Raw genomic sequence first — 16,232 nt, forward strand, 5'->3', positions numbered from 1 at the left:
CGGAGGAAGATGACTTTGTCAAGGATTAGGGAAATGTGTTCAATGTTTACAAAGGTGCAAGCATTTATCGAAGAATTTTATCCTGTCACCGAAGTTGCAGGCCACATTGACAACATGTACAATGACACTCTTGTGTCCCATTTTAGGGAAATCCTAAGGGCACGTGAGAAACAGCTCTCTGGACAGCTATTTTGTGCGACAGGGATCCAGTGACTCAAGCTGGTCCTAGTGGCATTAAAAAACCAAGGAGGGAGGTAACCCCACCAAAGGACTTGGTACCTGAAGTCCTTCTGGAAAGGGATTCTCCTTCCAAGCAATAGACAATTCTGAATTTCCCCGGCTGCTGGCACATCACTCATCAACAACTCCACAATAAAGGTAAGTGGCATTTAATTATTGTTTATTTTGCATGTCCCATTCCTTTCCATGTAAGGAAATGTATATTTCATGTAATTTTTTTTTTTCAGACTTTGGGGGTGTCAGGAACGGATTAATTCTATTTCCATTATTTCTTATGGGGAAAATTAACTCGACCAACGGCAAGCCCTCTGGAACGGATTAATTAATGCCGTTGGTTGAGGGTCTACTGAATATATATATATATATATATATATATATATATATATATATATATATATATATATATATATATATATATATATATATAATGTCGTGCCGAATAGGCAAAACTTGCGATCTTGGCTTAAATAGCAACGCTCATCTTGCCATATAGGACAAGTGAAAATTTGTGTACGCAAGAATTTCGCCAAAATCATTCTGAACCTAATGAAAAAAATATATTTGATTGTGTTTGTTTAGTACTAAATTATTGTAAACGTATTTAAAATATATTTAGTTGGGTTAGGCTAAAATAAATTGTTCTTGTTATAATAAGGTTAGGTAAGTTTTCTAAGATTCTTTTTTGTGCAAAATTTAAATATTTTGCATTACCATTAATGAAAAAAATATATCTTTAAACGTATAAGAGAAAAACTCAGAAAAGACTTAATTTTAAATGAGTTCTTGCTAATTGACCAGTTTTACATATTTGGCACGACATTATATATATATATATATATATATATATATATATATATATATATATATATATATATATATATATATATATATATATATATATATATATATATATATATATATATATATTTGGTATCATTCTGCTTGTCCAAGGTTCACATGTTTTCTCCAAACAAAATTAGGAGCTTTATCTGCAACTTTTGAACAGATTTTTCTCAGCCTTCGCGTTTTATATGGCTTTTATCTATGGGTGTTGGGTTCTTATTGTCAGCACTATATTAATATGAGGGTGGAGGAGAGGGCGGTGGCAGCTCGCTTGGACAAATGCACACCAAGGAGACTGTTGACACAATCTCCCACGTAATATGGCCCGCCATCCACACTGGAAATAGCCACATTCATCAAGGCACCAGCTCAGAAAATTACATCAAAGCCTCGTCAAATTACATTCTGATCTCTCCTTCTATAAAACTCTTCCCCTCCCCCCCACTCCAAAACTCCCATCGTAACTTTAAAACCCAAGAGGGAAAAATTATAAAAAAAAAATTTTCTTACACGACATAAGTCTGTTAGTGCGTCGTTCTGCGGGTGTTTAAGAGTGTCGTTAAAGGCAGGCCTAAGCTGTTTCCGGAAGGACAGATAAGCTCCGTTAACAACGACAAAATGCCGAGAGGAATTGTAAAAAAAAAAAAAAAAAATTGACCTCTCACTATTTTGTGGATTTTTTTCTTTCCACTGGTGTGCCGAAGAGGATGAAAACTGTCAATCCTCTTTTACTGGTGACAGAAAGGATCCCTTTTAGCAAGGGGAAGGATAATGGTTGGAAACGCAAACTCTTGGCAAAGAGGGAATATAGTAGAATCCTGCTTAGCTAAACAAGGAAATGAAAAGTAGGGGAAAAATTAATAAAAAGGGAAAATAAGGTTTAACAACCTGTTTATATATAATTTGCTCAATTTTTTCCACTCGAGAAATAAAGTATATAGCTTATGCAGATGTCTAAAATTCATAAAACTATACTTTATGAAGTACAGGTGAGTAAAAACATACCAAAATTTACACTTGGGAAATACTGACACGACAGGTTTTAAATATACACACTTTATGAAATTACGCCTCGCGTAAGAGAAGGAATGTTAAATAGTGTAAAATAGTTCCAACATAAACCAGATGCAAAACTTATACAAAGTCTTTAATTACTTAGAATGTTAAACTAGTGTGGGTCATTCATAACAAGTAGTACTGGAGGATCGATCCACCGTCCGCTAATCACGAGACGAACACCACCTAACTGGAATCGCATAATGCATAATAATAATAATAATAATAATAATAATAATAATAATAATAATAATAATAATAATACCTTTATTTCTACAAGTACATGTACAAGGTCTAGTATATACAAACCTTGCAAAAGCCTTCGACAAGTATGATCAAGTATAAATTCAATCAAAATTATTGGGAATGACGAAGTCCCTTGACCTGTAGTTCCTGGATCGTCATCGAGAAAAGTATAACATAATTTACATCTGGGAAAATTCTAAAGGGATTGGTTCCATATCTACACACCGAAATTAACTCCCTATGAAAGCAAGCATTTCAAAATGCCTCCAATGAAAAGCAATGAGTACACGATAATAATTCAATGCAAAGGTATCAATAGTTTTCAACACCTTTCTTACCTAAGGGGAATTGTCAACAGATCCATAACCGTCTTCAGGAAGGAGCCGTTAAGTTCAGATTATTTCCTGATCAGCCGGGCTGAGGACCGTGCCAAAGAGGCGGTGACCCAGGAATCATCTTATTAACGTAACCTTCGGGAAACCTTTATCTTAATTTTAAAAAGATAAAGGAACTCAATAAGCATCAAGGAATTAATTCTTTTGGATTCTTTATACTATGTACCTTCTCCACAGTTTGTCAGTATCACCACAATATTTACCACCACACAAACACGCACAAGGGCACTGTTTGAAGGTGACGTCACAGGGTCAGCATCCTCCATATTGGAGGTCAAGCGTATGTGCAGTACATTTTTCTAATCAATGTCAGTATATCACTGGCAAATAACGTAAAATGAGCGACTGTCACAGTGGCATGAAAACGTAATTATTTGATGTTTCATATTAACGCGCACTGGATGGATTTCCATTTTCTGTTGGCGGTTCAAAAATGCTATCGCCTTTAGCTCATTACCTTTGTACCTAGTTCAGCTATCAAAACTTTGGGGGCCCAGTCCCTGGACCCATTACGTACCTCTGTAATCTGTAAATACCTTTGTAACTTGTCATGATTGTGACCAGACTTACCTGGAGTTCATTACCTTTGTAAATTGTGAGTTCATTACCTTTGTAAATTGTGAGTTCATTACCTTTGTAAATTGTGAGTTCATTACCTTTGTAAATTGTGAGTTCATTACCTCTGTAACTTGCTCAGCTATCAAAACTTTGGAGTCCAGTCCCTGGACCAATTATGTACCTCTGTAATCTTTTGACTACCGCCCACAGGATGGGTATGGGGTGCATAATAAACATATTAAACTAACTTTATGTAGTGGAAATTTGCTTAAACTCATAATCATATATAAAAACTATTTGCTTTATAAAGGTTAGCTAGTGATCGTGTGTTTACCGCACGACAAAACTGTTTATCTGAAGAATCTTGAGATTGAATAAATGGTTTAGAAAACCGACTAGTTGACAATACACTTGTGAAACACTTTGGTATCTTTATTCTGGAAACGTTTTGCCAACCAGTGGCTTCTTCAGTCCAATGCAGAGAAACGGTGGAAGATGAAGCAGGGTAATCAGGTCCTCAGTCCAAGTGTTCAGTCCATCAATCTTTGCCAGACGGACAACTGTCATACTTGCGTCATTATGTACTGGAATGCGATAAAACTGACGAGGTCAGAGAAAGTTCACTTAGAAATGTTAAAGAAATGTCAAAGAATTTTATCCACAGTGGTATATTACAAACCATTCTGGAAAAATACACTGGCTTTGCTCACTGTAAATAAAGCATTACCATTTTTTTTTTGCGTGTGTGTGACCTAATTCATGTCTTCATAAATAACTCATTACGACTGTCACCAGATATACAATGCTCGTCACGGCATTATGCTGGGTGAGTGCCCCTGCATAATGCCGTGACGAAAATCAAAGGCATTATGCCGGGTAGCAGCCGTTAGCATGACGTCACGGCCTGCCGCTACACTCCACAGTGACTTCTCAGTGCTTACGTGGCTGCCGTGGTGAGAAAAAGCGTTGCACTTTTGTCTCTCATCCGCCCCATCTTTTATCCGGTGTTCCCTTTGGTTCTGGAGATATACATGTTTGATTATGGGTAAAAGGAAGTCTTTAACACCTGAAACTATAGCTAAAATCATAGGGCTTCACAAAGCTGGGCACCAGACTAAAGAAATAGTGGAGAATGTTGGTGTGTGTGAGCGTTCAGTGAGGAACTGGGTGCAGCGTTTCAAGGCTGGTGGCGGTGTCCAGTTACCAAGATAACTGCTAGAGAATTTAATGAAAAGAACCCACATCTTCTCTCAGAGGTGTAAGAACTGTTAACAGACGTGTGTCAGAACTGGGCTACAGTAGTCACCGCCAGGTTAAGAAACCGATCCTCTCCAAGCCACAGAAGAAACGTAGGCTGGATTATGCAAAGAAGTATCTTCACTGGAATCCTCAACAGTGGTCTGAAGTACTGTCACCTGTAACCGTGGGGGACATGTGTACCAGAACAAAGGTAGTGACCAGCTAGACCCACGCTACACCTGTGGGACCACCAAGCACCCAGACTCGCTCATGGTTTGGTAGTGTTTCAGTGCTGAATGTTGTTGAACTCATTGTGTTTCCCCAAAGCCAGTATATGAACCAGTATAATTACCTGGAGTTAGTGACAATTTACCTGAGGCGTTTGACAAATGTGGGGCTAAGGTTTTTATACAGGACGGTGCATCATGTCATACCGCCGACTCTGTAGTTCAGTGTCTTAAGGACTGCAAAGTGAGGTTCCTTAATGAATAGCCAGACAATTCCGCAGACCTAAACTCTATTGAGAATCTCTGGTCAATAGTGAAACGAAGTTTACTGGGAAAGGTTGAAGGATATCAGTTTCATCCCGCAGCTGGAGGCTGCTCTACATGAGGAATGGAATAATATACCTCCCCAAACCCTCAAGAATTTGCGAGTGTGTCTTCCTACACCGCTGAGGGACGTGATTAAGCGTAAAGGACGCAACACCAAGTATTAAAACCTCAGTAAGTATGCAAATATATTATAATCTTTCATGGTATGAGTTTGTGTTTTAGTACGTTGTGGGGGAGGGGCAGCATAATGCCGTGACGAGCACTGTAAACATGTAAATAGTTCATTACCACTATAACTTGTTCAGCTATCAAAACTTTGCGGCCCAGTCCCTGGAACCATTATGTACCTCTAATCTTTTGACTACCGCCCACAGGATGGGTATGGGGTGCATAATAAATGTATTAAACTAAACTTCCATCTTGATACTATAATAATTCATGTACTCCGAGGCGTACATTACTAATCATGTAGGTACAAATATAATGTTATGAGAATTGAGTGACTGATAAAGATATTGTGTGTGTTCGCAGTACACACACAACATCTTCATCAGTATTATGCCTGCAGCATAATACAAGTTCCATTTATACAGACTTAGTTACTGAGAGGTGCTTGCCTCTGCTACCAAAGCAGTTACTCTTGTAGGCAAACATATCTAGGGTATAAATCGACACTCACTTCTCTTCACCTCACTTCTCTTCACCTCACTTCTATGCAACTACAATATCTTTGTTGAATAAATCATATCGTACACATGCATTTACAACCTACATAACGAATAATACTGAACATACCCGAAGTAGTACTTGATTATTACAAGTAAATCAACCAGTATGCCGAATGTAAGAAACAACCTACAAATGATAACTGGTATAAAAGTGGACAAACTGTATAAGAGAGTCATCAGAAGAAAATAAAAAGACCCCCAAAGTACGCAACTAGCAAACGAATCCATGTCCATACAAGAATGAGTGTATAGATAGCACCTAATCATGGACTACGTTCATACAGTGCAGCATGACGGAGACGAACGTAAGAGATTCCAGTCCACACAAAGCAATGTACAGACTAAGTGTCCTCGTGGGTGTGGTGCGTAATGGATGCTCTGAACAGCAGGGGCAAAGTCAATACAGTAGTTAAAACTACATGGTCAACACTGGACACTACTGCTGAAACCTAAATCGACACACAGGACAGTGCACGCATCACAAAAACTGGTATAAGAAACAGTTTTTGCGTGACGTTGTGTGAGGCTGGAGACAGTACCCTTGCTTCCGTCCTTTCCTGGTCGGCTGCCTAATAGGTAAAATTGGTCAGTTAGCAAGAACTCATTTAAAATTAAGTCTTTTCTAAAACTTTCTCTTATACTTTTAAATACATATATATATTTTTCCATTTATGTTAATATAAAAATTAATAATTTTGTACCAAAAGAACCTTAGAAAACTTACCTAACCTTATTATAACAAGCGCAATTTACTTTAGCCTTAATCCAACTAAATATATTTTAGGCAAGTTTAAAATAATGTAATAATAAACAAACACAATGAAATATATTTTTTTTCGTAAGGTTCAGAATGATTTTTGCGAAATTATTGCATACACAAATTTTCTCTTGCCTTATTCGGCAAGAAGAGCATTGCTATTTAAGCCAAAATCGCAAGTTTCACCTATTCGGCGCCACAGACACACACACACAAACTAACACACACACACACACACACACAACTGACGACACTGGAGGCCAGGAGGGTCAGGGGAGACATGATAACGACATATAAAATACTGCGCGGAATAGACGAGGTGGACAAAGACGGGATGTTCCAGAGATGGGACACAGACACAAGAGGTCAAAATTGGAAGTTGAAGACTCAGATGAATCAAAGGGATGTTAGGAAGTATTTCTTCAGTCATAGAGTAGTCAGGCCATGGAATAGCCTAGAAAGTGATGTGGTGGAGGCAGGAACTATACATAGTTTTAAGGCGAGGTATGATAGAGCTCAGGGGGCAGGGAGAGAGAGGACCTAGTAGCAATCAGCGAAGAGGCGGGGCCAGGAGCTGTGACTCGACCCCTGCAACCACAAATAGGTGAGTACAAACTAACACACACACACACACACACACACACACACAAACTAACACACACACACACACACACACAAACTAACACACACACAAACTAACACACACAAACTAACACACACACAAACTAACACACACACAAACTAACACACACACAAACTAACACACACACAAACTAACACACACACAAACTAACACACACACACACACACACATTTTGTAATTCACAATACTTTACATATATTATGAACAAACATAATATTTTCTATAAGAGTTATTAAGCACCGATTCATTATTTTTTATTGGTAATATACATTTACATTACGTAATATGTAATATAACACAAGTTTCATGAATGCTATACTCTATTATATAATGACATTTGTATATGCTATATACCTTAATGAAATTTATATATATACATCAGTGACATTTGTATGGCATAATACTGTCATAACAAAGAACTTCAACAAAATTATATCCAGAAAAGATAAAATTCGTCATAGAAAAAGTGACAAAAAATTCTCAAGAATAATGTTAATAACAATCCGAAAGGTTAAAGTATAATATTTAATAACAACTAAGGGCAGGATCACTGAAAAAAAAATGACTGATCTTGATAATTTTTTTTAAACAAACTGAGCACCAAGTCAATGGCTGATACACGAGTACCGTGAAGGGGATTCCAGCAGGTTGAAAACGACTTCGTCGAACAATGTTCTCTAATGCATCTCTCTCAGTTTCGAGAGTGTACACGAAACCTGGAAGGAGTTATGGTGATACCAACTAGTTGTAGGGAAAGTCTTTGACTGATCAAAACATCAGTTAAGAAAACGTTTCGCCACGATTGGCTTTTGAAGAATTTATTCGTGGAGAAAAATTTCCTTAATAAATACCTTGATCAGTGCACGTGTCTTTTTTCTCTACAACACCTGGTAGCACACTGTATACACATCACATGCATCTAAAACTGCCATCTTCTGCAGATATCTCACAAATTCGTGACCAAAATGAGAATTTATTATGTATTTGTCCCACACTTTATAGCGTTATCTTACCCGATGTCTACTGAACAAAAACGGCGTTTTTGCTGGTCAAAATGGAGCGCACAGACACTGGAGTCGGGTGATAGCAACCCCTCCACACGCCCCTGACTTCAAGAGTAACTTGAACTGCTGCAGACCATTCTTGTTGGCCGAAAGGTAGTGTCTGTTTTGGATTGATCAATCTAACTTATCAATTCATCAACCTGGAGGCCTGGTCTATAACTTGGAGCCGAGGGCGATGATCTATGAATTAACAGGAAGAGAGCACTTCAGCTCACCCAGTACAACGGCTTGAATACAAAATAAAAATTAAATTCTTACCTCAATTAACCTAAATGCCACTCAAGTGAAGCTTTGAAACAATCTTTCAACTTGAAAATGTAATAACAGCAATCTATGTGGACAAAAGGTACGTTACTGATCCACCAACCACGATATGCATTACCACAATCCTAAGTTCGCAATTAACCACAGGTGGAAGGGGAGGAGAGGGAATGGGAAAGATTGGGAGAAAAAAATGAGAAAAGAGGCTGGGAGAGAAAGGGATTAGAGGGGTTGGGAGAGAAAGGGAGGAGAGGTTGGGATAGAAAGGGAGGATAGGGGTTGGGACAGAAAGGGAGGATAGGGGTTGGGATAGAAAGGGAGGAGAGGGGTTGGGATAGAAAGGGAGGAGAGGGGTTGGGATAGAAAGGGAGGAGAGGGGTTGGGATAGAAAGGGAGGATAGGGGTTGGGATAGAAAGGGAGGAGAGGGGTTGGGATAGAAAGGGAGGAGAGGGGTTGGGATAGAAAGGGAGGAGAGGGGTTGGGAGAGAAAGGGAGGAGAGGGGTTGGGAGAGAAAGGGAGGAGAGGGGTTGGGATAGAAAGGGAGGAGAGGGGTTGGGATAGAAAGGGAGGAGAGGGGTTGGGATAGAAAGGGAGGAGATTGGGATAGAAAAGGAGGAGACGAGTTGGGAAGGAAGAGAAGGGAGAGAAGCAATATATAAAGTAAAAGGACACAAGTGCAACTAATGTGACATTTATTGTGGCAACGTTTCGCTCTCCAGGAGCTTTATCAAGCGAAACGTTGCCACAATAAATGTCACATTAGTTGCACTTGTGTCCTTTTACTTTACATATTGTCGGTAATTCTACCAACTTTATTACAGAAGCAATATACGAGAGAGATAAGCGCTAGAAGGAATGTAGGATTAACATACTGAAGGAACTGGACACAATAAATGACATGGGTTGTGAGGAAAGAAATCAAACCCCGTGTAAGACTCGAGGGTGGGTGGGGCAACTACCGCAGAGATGGCAACTGGCTAAGGTAGTATTTACATTAAGGAGAGGAGACCGACCAAGGGCATTATAGAACAGACTGGGATCACTGACATGCATCCTGTTTTTAATGAGTTGTCTCTGCGTACTCTTTCACCTCTGTTTCTCACTGGAAAAATTTTGCACCTTCTGCCAAGTCTCTTGCTTTCGTAAAGAGTAATCGGCACGCCGAAATTACTTTTACCAACTGACCCTTAGCTGTCTTCAAGTGGCAACTTGCCATGTTGCTCAAGTCAGTGGCTGTGGTGCCTAAGCATGATTGTATGCTGCAATCATCAACAGCCTGATTAACCAAGCTATCAACCAGGGGCCTTGGTTTACGACCGAGCCTCTGGGGCGATGACCCCCTCCCCACGGATTCGCCTACAGGTCGGAAGAGGAAAGTATTGGAACAGCTAAACACAAATAAGCTTTGCAAGGGATAAACACCAGGATTCGGGGATGGGAGATCCTGTCTGAGGAACCTGCTTTAGTTGTATGGCAGAGTTACAAAGATAAAAGGAAAGAGATGTGAACTAAATTTTTCTGGGTTGAAACAAACCAATGGAGCAGTTCCAACCACAAAATGATGTATAAGTTAAAAGAGCAAGAAGGATTAAAAGTGATCTAGTGGATAAAGAATTATCCAAGAAAAAGACGAGTGAGATAGATGAATAAGTGTCTGGGTAGACGAGTTTCAAGAGTTTTCCAACTCCCGCAGCCCGGCTTGTCTGGTGCATGCCTGGTCAACAAGGCTGTTGCTGGCCCATTGGCCATATATCTATCACAGCCTGGTGGATCACGCATTTGGCGGAAGTCCTTGTCGATTTTCATCTTGAACATTAAAATGGTATAAAATACCGACAGATTGTTAGGTAAGACACATATGCAACAGTTAGGTATCTTTATTTTGAAACGTTTCGCCTACACAGTAGGCTTCTTCAGTCGAGTACAGAAAAGTTGATAGAAGCAGAAGATACTTGAAGACGATGTAATCAGTCCATCACCCTTAAAGTTTTGAGGTGGTCAGTCCCTCAGTCTGGAGAAGAGCATTGTTCCGTTGTCTGAAACAATATGAAGTTGAAGTGACAGAATCGGGCCTTATATAGTGCCAGGAGGTGAGACGTCTCACCTCCTGGCACTATATAAGGCCCGATTCTGTCACTTCAACTTCATATTGTTTCAGACAACGGAACAATGCTCTTCTCCAGACTGAGGGACTGACCACCTCAAAACTTTAAGGGTGATGGACTGATTACATCGTCTTCAAGTCTCTTCTGCTTCTATCAACTTTTCTGTACTCGACTGAAGAAGCCTACTGTGTAGGCGAAACGTTTCAAAATAAAGATACCTAACTGTTGCATATGTGTCTTACCTAACAACCTGTCGGTATTTTATACCATTTTAAATGTTCACCAGGTTTATTTTACATGTTCTCCCATCTCTTTCTAACACCAGTATGTTGGAATTACTCCTAGTACCCTCCATTTATATACTGCATCTCTCTTATCTCTCCGCTGGAGACTATATATTTGAGGCGTTCCCACTTGGTTCTATGCAGGCCGTAAATTATCTCTATCTGTTCTAGCTCTGATAGCTCTCTTGCTGTAAACGGAACCATCAGCACTGAACGAGGCCTCTACTGTTTCTGTTACACAAGTATATTCTGCCAGAGATGATCGAATCCTGTGTATGTTTACTGATGCGGGACGGTCGAGATGAAAAGTCTGGGAGGGCAGAGAAAGCCTCCAGGGAAAATTAAAACAGGTTGCAGGGGCTGTCAAAAAACATGGATGCTGAAATTTAATGTGAATCAAGTTTAACGTCATCCAAAATGAAGAATGAGAAAGACAGATTGGGAGGAGAGAATCTGCAAACATTTATTAAAGAAAGTAGGAGTGACCATTACATCCAGCACATTGCCGGAAGAGCGCAAACTGTATGAGCCAAGCAAAACTCAGAACAGTTCTAAGTAATCTCAACAGTGAATCCTTTAGGACTCTGTACACAGCATATGTCAGAAATATCTTTGTATACATAGCACCATCATGCAGCCCCGCCTGATCAAACACATTCAAAAGCCTGAATAGGACCAGAGGTTTGCGTAGATTATTCCTCGAGCTGAGGGGTTTGTATTAAGAAGAGAGACTAAAAGAACCGAACCTTATGATCCTGGAAAAGAGGACTGGGGAAGTGATTACCAAGTACCGTTAGGTCAGATAGTAACAGACAGTACTACCCTTGAGCAAGGGTAGAACTGTGGGAAGCTAAAAATACAGTTGACTTACAAGGACGTAAGATAGTTCTTTTTTACTTTCAGTATAGTGACGAAATTTGATGAAAAAGCTGGTGAAAAATACCATGCAGTTTTAAGAGATGGTGTGAGGCGAGACATCAGTAACGCCGGTACACTCGACTCTCGTACACACAAAAACACGCCAGCATGCAAACGCGTACGTACCACACGCACAATAAACTATCAGGCGCTCTCACTCAAATGTAACAGCATCGTCTCTCCTTCACCCCCCCCCAAAAAAAAAAAACCACTCTGATCATCACTCTCTCCCATCTCCACCCTGATCGCCCCCCCCCAGACCTTATAACCCCCTCCCCCCGCCACCCATTCTGATCATTCCCCCTCCGAAGCTGTTTATCTCACCACACCATCACCACTACCACTACACCATCACCACCACCACTGATATCAACACAACCACCACCGCCAACAACTCCTGTCGAACAATGTGATAACATCATCAGCTGCAGCAGAGAAGGGACAACCCCCCAGTTGGTGGTAAGAAGTAGCAAAATTGGTGAGTGTGTTGGCGAGGCGGGTGGTGCATACACAAGTTCAGCTGCATTACTGCCGGGGTTAAAGCCGCCTGCCCAACACTGACCACCACCACCTCCTCCCACCCACAACACTTTACTTGCCTCTACCATTATTTACTTTACTACTACTTTTCAAATGATTTATAATATATATATATATATATATATATATATATATATATATATATATATATATATATATATATATATATATATATATATATATATTAGTACCACCTCTATAGCTGGACTGGGGACCCTCATCCTCAGAGAAGACAATAAACGTACCTCAGGGAAAACTCAAGGTTCTCCCCGAGCTGTTTGAACATTTTCTACCACCCCCTTTAAGAACATAAGAACATAAGAAAGGAGGAACACTGCAGCAGGCCTGTTGGCCCATACTAGGCAGGTCCTTTACAATTCATCCCACTAACAAACATTTGACAAACCAAATTTTCAATGCTACCCAAGAAATAAGCTCTGATGTGAAAGTCCCACTCAAATCCAACCCATCCCACTCATGTACTTATCCAACCTAAATTTGAAACTACCCAAAGTCCTAGCCTCAATAACCCAACTAGGTAGACTGTTCCACTCATCAACTACCCTATTTCCAAACCAATACTTTCCTATGTCCTTTCTAAATCTAAACTTATCTAATTTAAATCCATTACTGCGGGTTCTCTCTTGGAGAGATATCCTCAAGACCTTGTTAATATCCCCTTTATTAATACCTATCTTCCACTTATACACTTCGATCAGGTCTCCCCTCATTCTTCGTCTAACAAGTGAATGTAACTTAAGAGTCTTCAATCTTTCTTCATAAGGAAGATTTCTAATGCTATGTATTAATTTAGTCATCCTACGCTGAATGTTTTCTAACGAAATTATGTCCATTCTGTAATATGGAGACCAGAATTGAGCTGCATAATCTAGGTGAGGCCTAGATTATGCGTTATTTTATATATATATATATATATATATATATATATATATATATATATATATATATATATATATATATATATATATATATATATATATATACACATCTCGTGCCGAATAGGTAAAACCGGTCAATTTGCAAGAACTCTACTAAAATTAAGTCCTTTCTAAAATTTTCTCTTATACGTTGAAAGATATACCTTTTTTCATTTATGTTAATGTAAAAATTAATAATTTTATACTAAAAGAACCTTAGAAAACTTTTCTAACCTTATTATAACAAGCGCAATTTAATTTAGTCTAATACAACTAAATATATTTTAGATAAGGTTACATTATTTTAATAATGAACAATCACAATGAAATCTATTTTTCTCGTTAGGTTCAGAATGAATTTTGCATATAAAATTTTTCGCCTGCCTTATTCAACAAGAAGACATCGACAGTGGGCAAGTTATTAGAATCAATTATAGCTGACATCATTAGAAGTCGCCTTGAAGAGCATAATTTGATAAATGAATCTCAGCATGGATTCACGAGAGGTCGTTCCTGCCTGACAAACTTGCTGACGTTCTTAAACAGAACATTTGAGGCAGTTGACAGTGATAAGAAATATGATATTGTTTATTTGGATTTTAGTAAAGCCTTCGAGAGAGTACCTCACATGAGACTCTTGAAAAAAGTGGCAGCTCATGGTATAGGAGGTAAAGTTCTAGCATGGATAGAGGCAGGGCTTACCAATAGAAAGCAGAGAGTTACCATTAATGGAGTGAAATCTGAATGGGGATTAGTCACTAGTGGGGTTCCACTCTCAGTAGTAGTAACCAGTTACCAGTAACCAGTGTACCAGTAGATGACTCGCTACCAACCGTCTCTGCCTGAGTCACTGTCTGTATTCATATTGTGCTGACCACAGCAGTATTCAAAGACCCCCTCACATATGGGTACTGTGGGCGGCCAGTCAGTTATACGAGAGTGAGCAAGGAGATAGGCAGGCTGTTTGGGCGCTCCCCACATTATCTGTAATTATACGTACTACCAGCCTACGTGAGTATTACTTTACCCTATCCACGTATCGAACTCCCACATGATAAATGGTGCCTGAGTCACTGTCTGTATTCATATTGTGCTGACCACAGCAGTATTCAAAGACCCCCTCACATATGGGTACTGTGGGCGGCCAGTCAGTTATACGAGAGTGAGCAAGGAGATAGGCAGGCTGTTTGGGCGCTCCCCACATTATCTGTAATTATACGTACTACCAGCCTACGTGAGTATTACTTTACCCTATCCACGTATCGAACTCCCACAGGATACCACAAGGATCAGTTTTAGGCCCTCTCGTTCATAATTTACATTAATGACCTTGATGAAGGGATTACGAGTGACATGAGTAAGTTTGCTGATACAAAGATAGACCGTATAATTCACTCTGAGGAGGATAGCAATGAACTCCAGGAGGATTTGGACAAATTAATGTCCTGGTCTGAAAAATGGCAGATGAAGTTCAATGTCGATAAGTGTAAGGTACTAGTCCTTGGTAATGAAAATAACCCTCGAAGTTATAATCTAGGTGAAGTAGAGCTTGATCATACAGAATGTGAAAAGGACTTGGGAGTCATGGTGAGCAGAAATCTAAAGCCAAGACAGCAGTGCCTTAGTGTGCGCAACAAGGCGAACAGATTACTTGGATTTATCTCAAGAAGTGGTATAAACCTTGGTAATAAATACCGACAAGTTGGTTTAGAAAGACACGTAAGCAAACACTAACATATTTATTAGAAAACGTTTCGGTCCTGGGACCTTGATCACTTCTAACAAGTGATCAAGGTTCCAGGACCAAAACGTTTTCTAATAAATATGTTATAGTGTTTGCTTACGTGTCTTTCTAAACCATCTCAAGAAGTATAAGTAATAGAAGTCCAAAAGTTATTTTACAGCTCTATACATCACTAGTGAGGCCTCATTTAGATTATGCTGCTCAGTTTTGGTCCCCTTACTATAGGATGGATATAGACTCATTAGAGAACATACAGAGAAGAATGACTAAAATGATTTACTGTGTAATGAACCTCCCGTATGAAGATAGACTTAAAGCCTTAAATCTCCACTCTCTGGAGAGGCGTAGAATGAGGGGAGATACCATTGAAGTGGAAAAAGACACTTATGTACAGTTCAGGACATTTATTAAAGGAAACGTTTCGCCACGAGTGGCTTCTTCAGTCCTAATGCAGAGAAAACTAAGAAAACACATATATATATATGTTGAAGAATTGAGACACTTATGCAACACATGGGAATCTTTATTGAAGAAACGTTTCGCCACACAGTGGCTTCATCAGTCCAATATAAAGTAGAAATGGGTAAGTGGAGTAGAAGTTCGAGGTAATCAGTCCCTCAACCTGGAATCGATGTGTTCAGTCCATCACTCTTGTAGGAAGTGTACTTAGCTCTGTGAAGACCTGTTTGTGTGCTCTTGAGTGGTGACCTGTACTTAACTCTGTGAAGAAGTGTCTTGTTTGCTCCCGTGGACTGAACCAAGATGCCCTCCATCGAGCAACTTTACCAGCAACTTAAGGAAGAATTGAGGGCAGCGAAGATGGAGATACGGCGATTGACCGAGGAAAACAAGAGGATTCGTAGTAGTCCTCCTGTTTCGAGTCCTCAGGTCAAGAAGGGATCGTGGTCAGTGGCTGGACAGCAGGGGACGACGAAGTTGACGATCAAGAAGAATGGAAAGCCAGAAACGATGAAGAAGAAAGAGACTGCTGTGGAAACTCCCGTGGAAACCTCCAACGCATTCTCGGTGCTACCCGACGAATGTGAGTCTACTACTGGGATCGTCACGACGAACGACAACAAGGAAGGTAAGAATATTGTTGTTGTTGGGGATAGCC

This window comes from Cherax quadricarinatus, chromosome 33 (genome assembly GCF_038502225.1).
Source record: "Cherax quadricarinatus isolate ZL_2023a chromosome 33, ASM3850222v1, whole genome shotgun sequence".
Lineage (NCBI taxonomy): Eukaryota > Metazoa > Arthropoda > Malacostraca > Decapoda > Parastacidae > Cherax > Cherax quadricarinatus.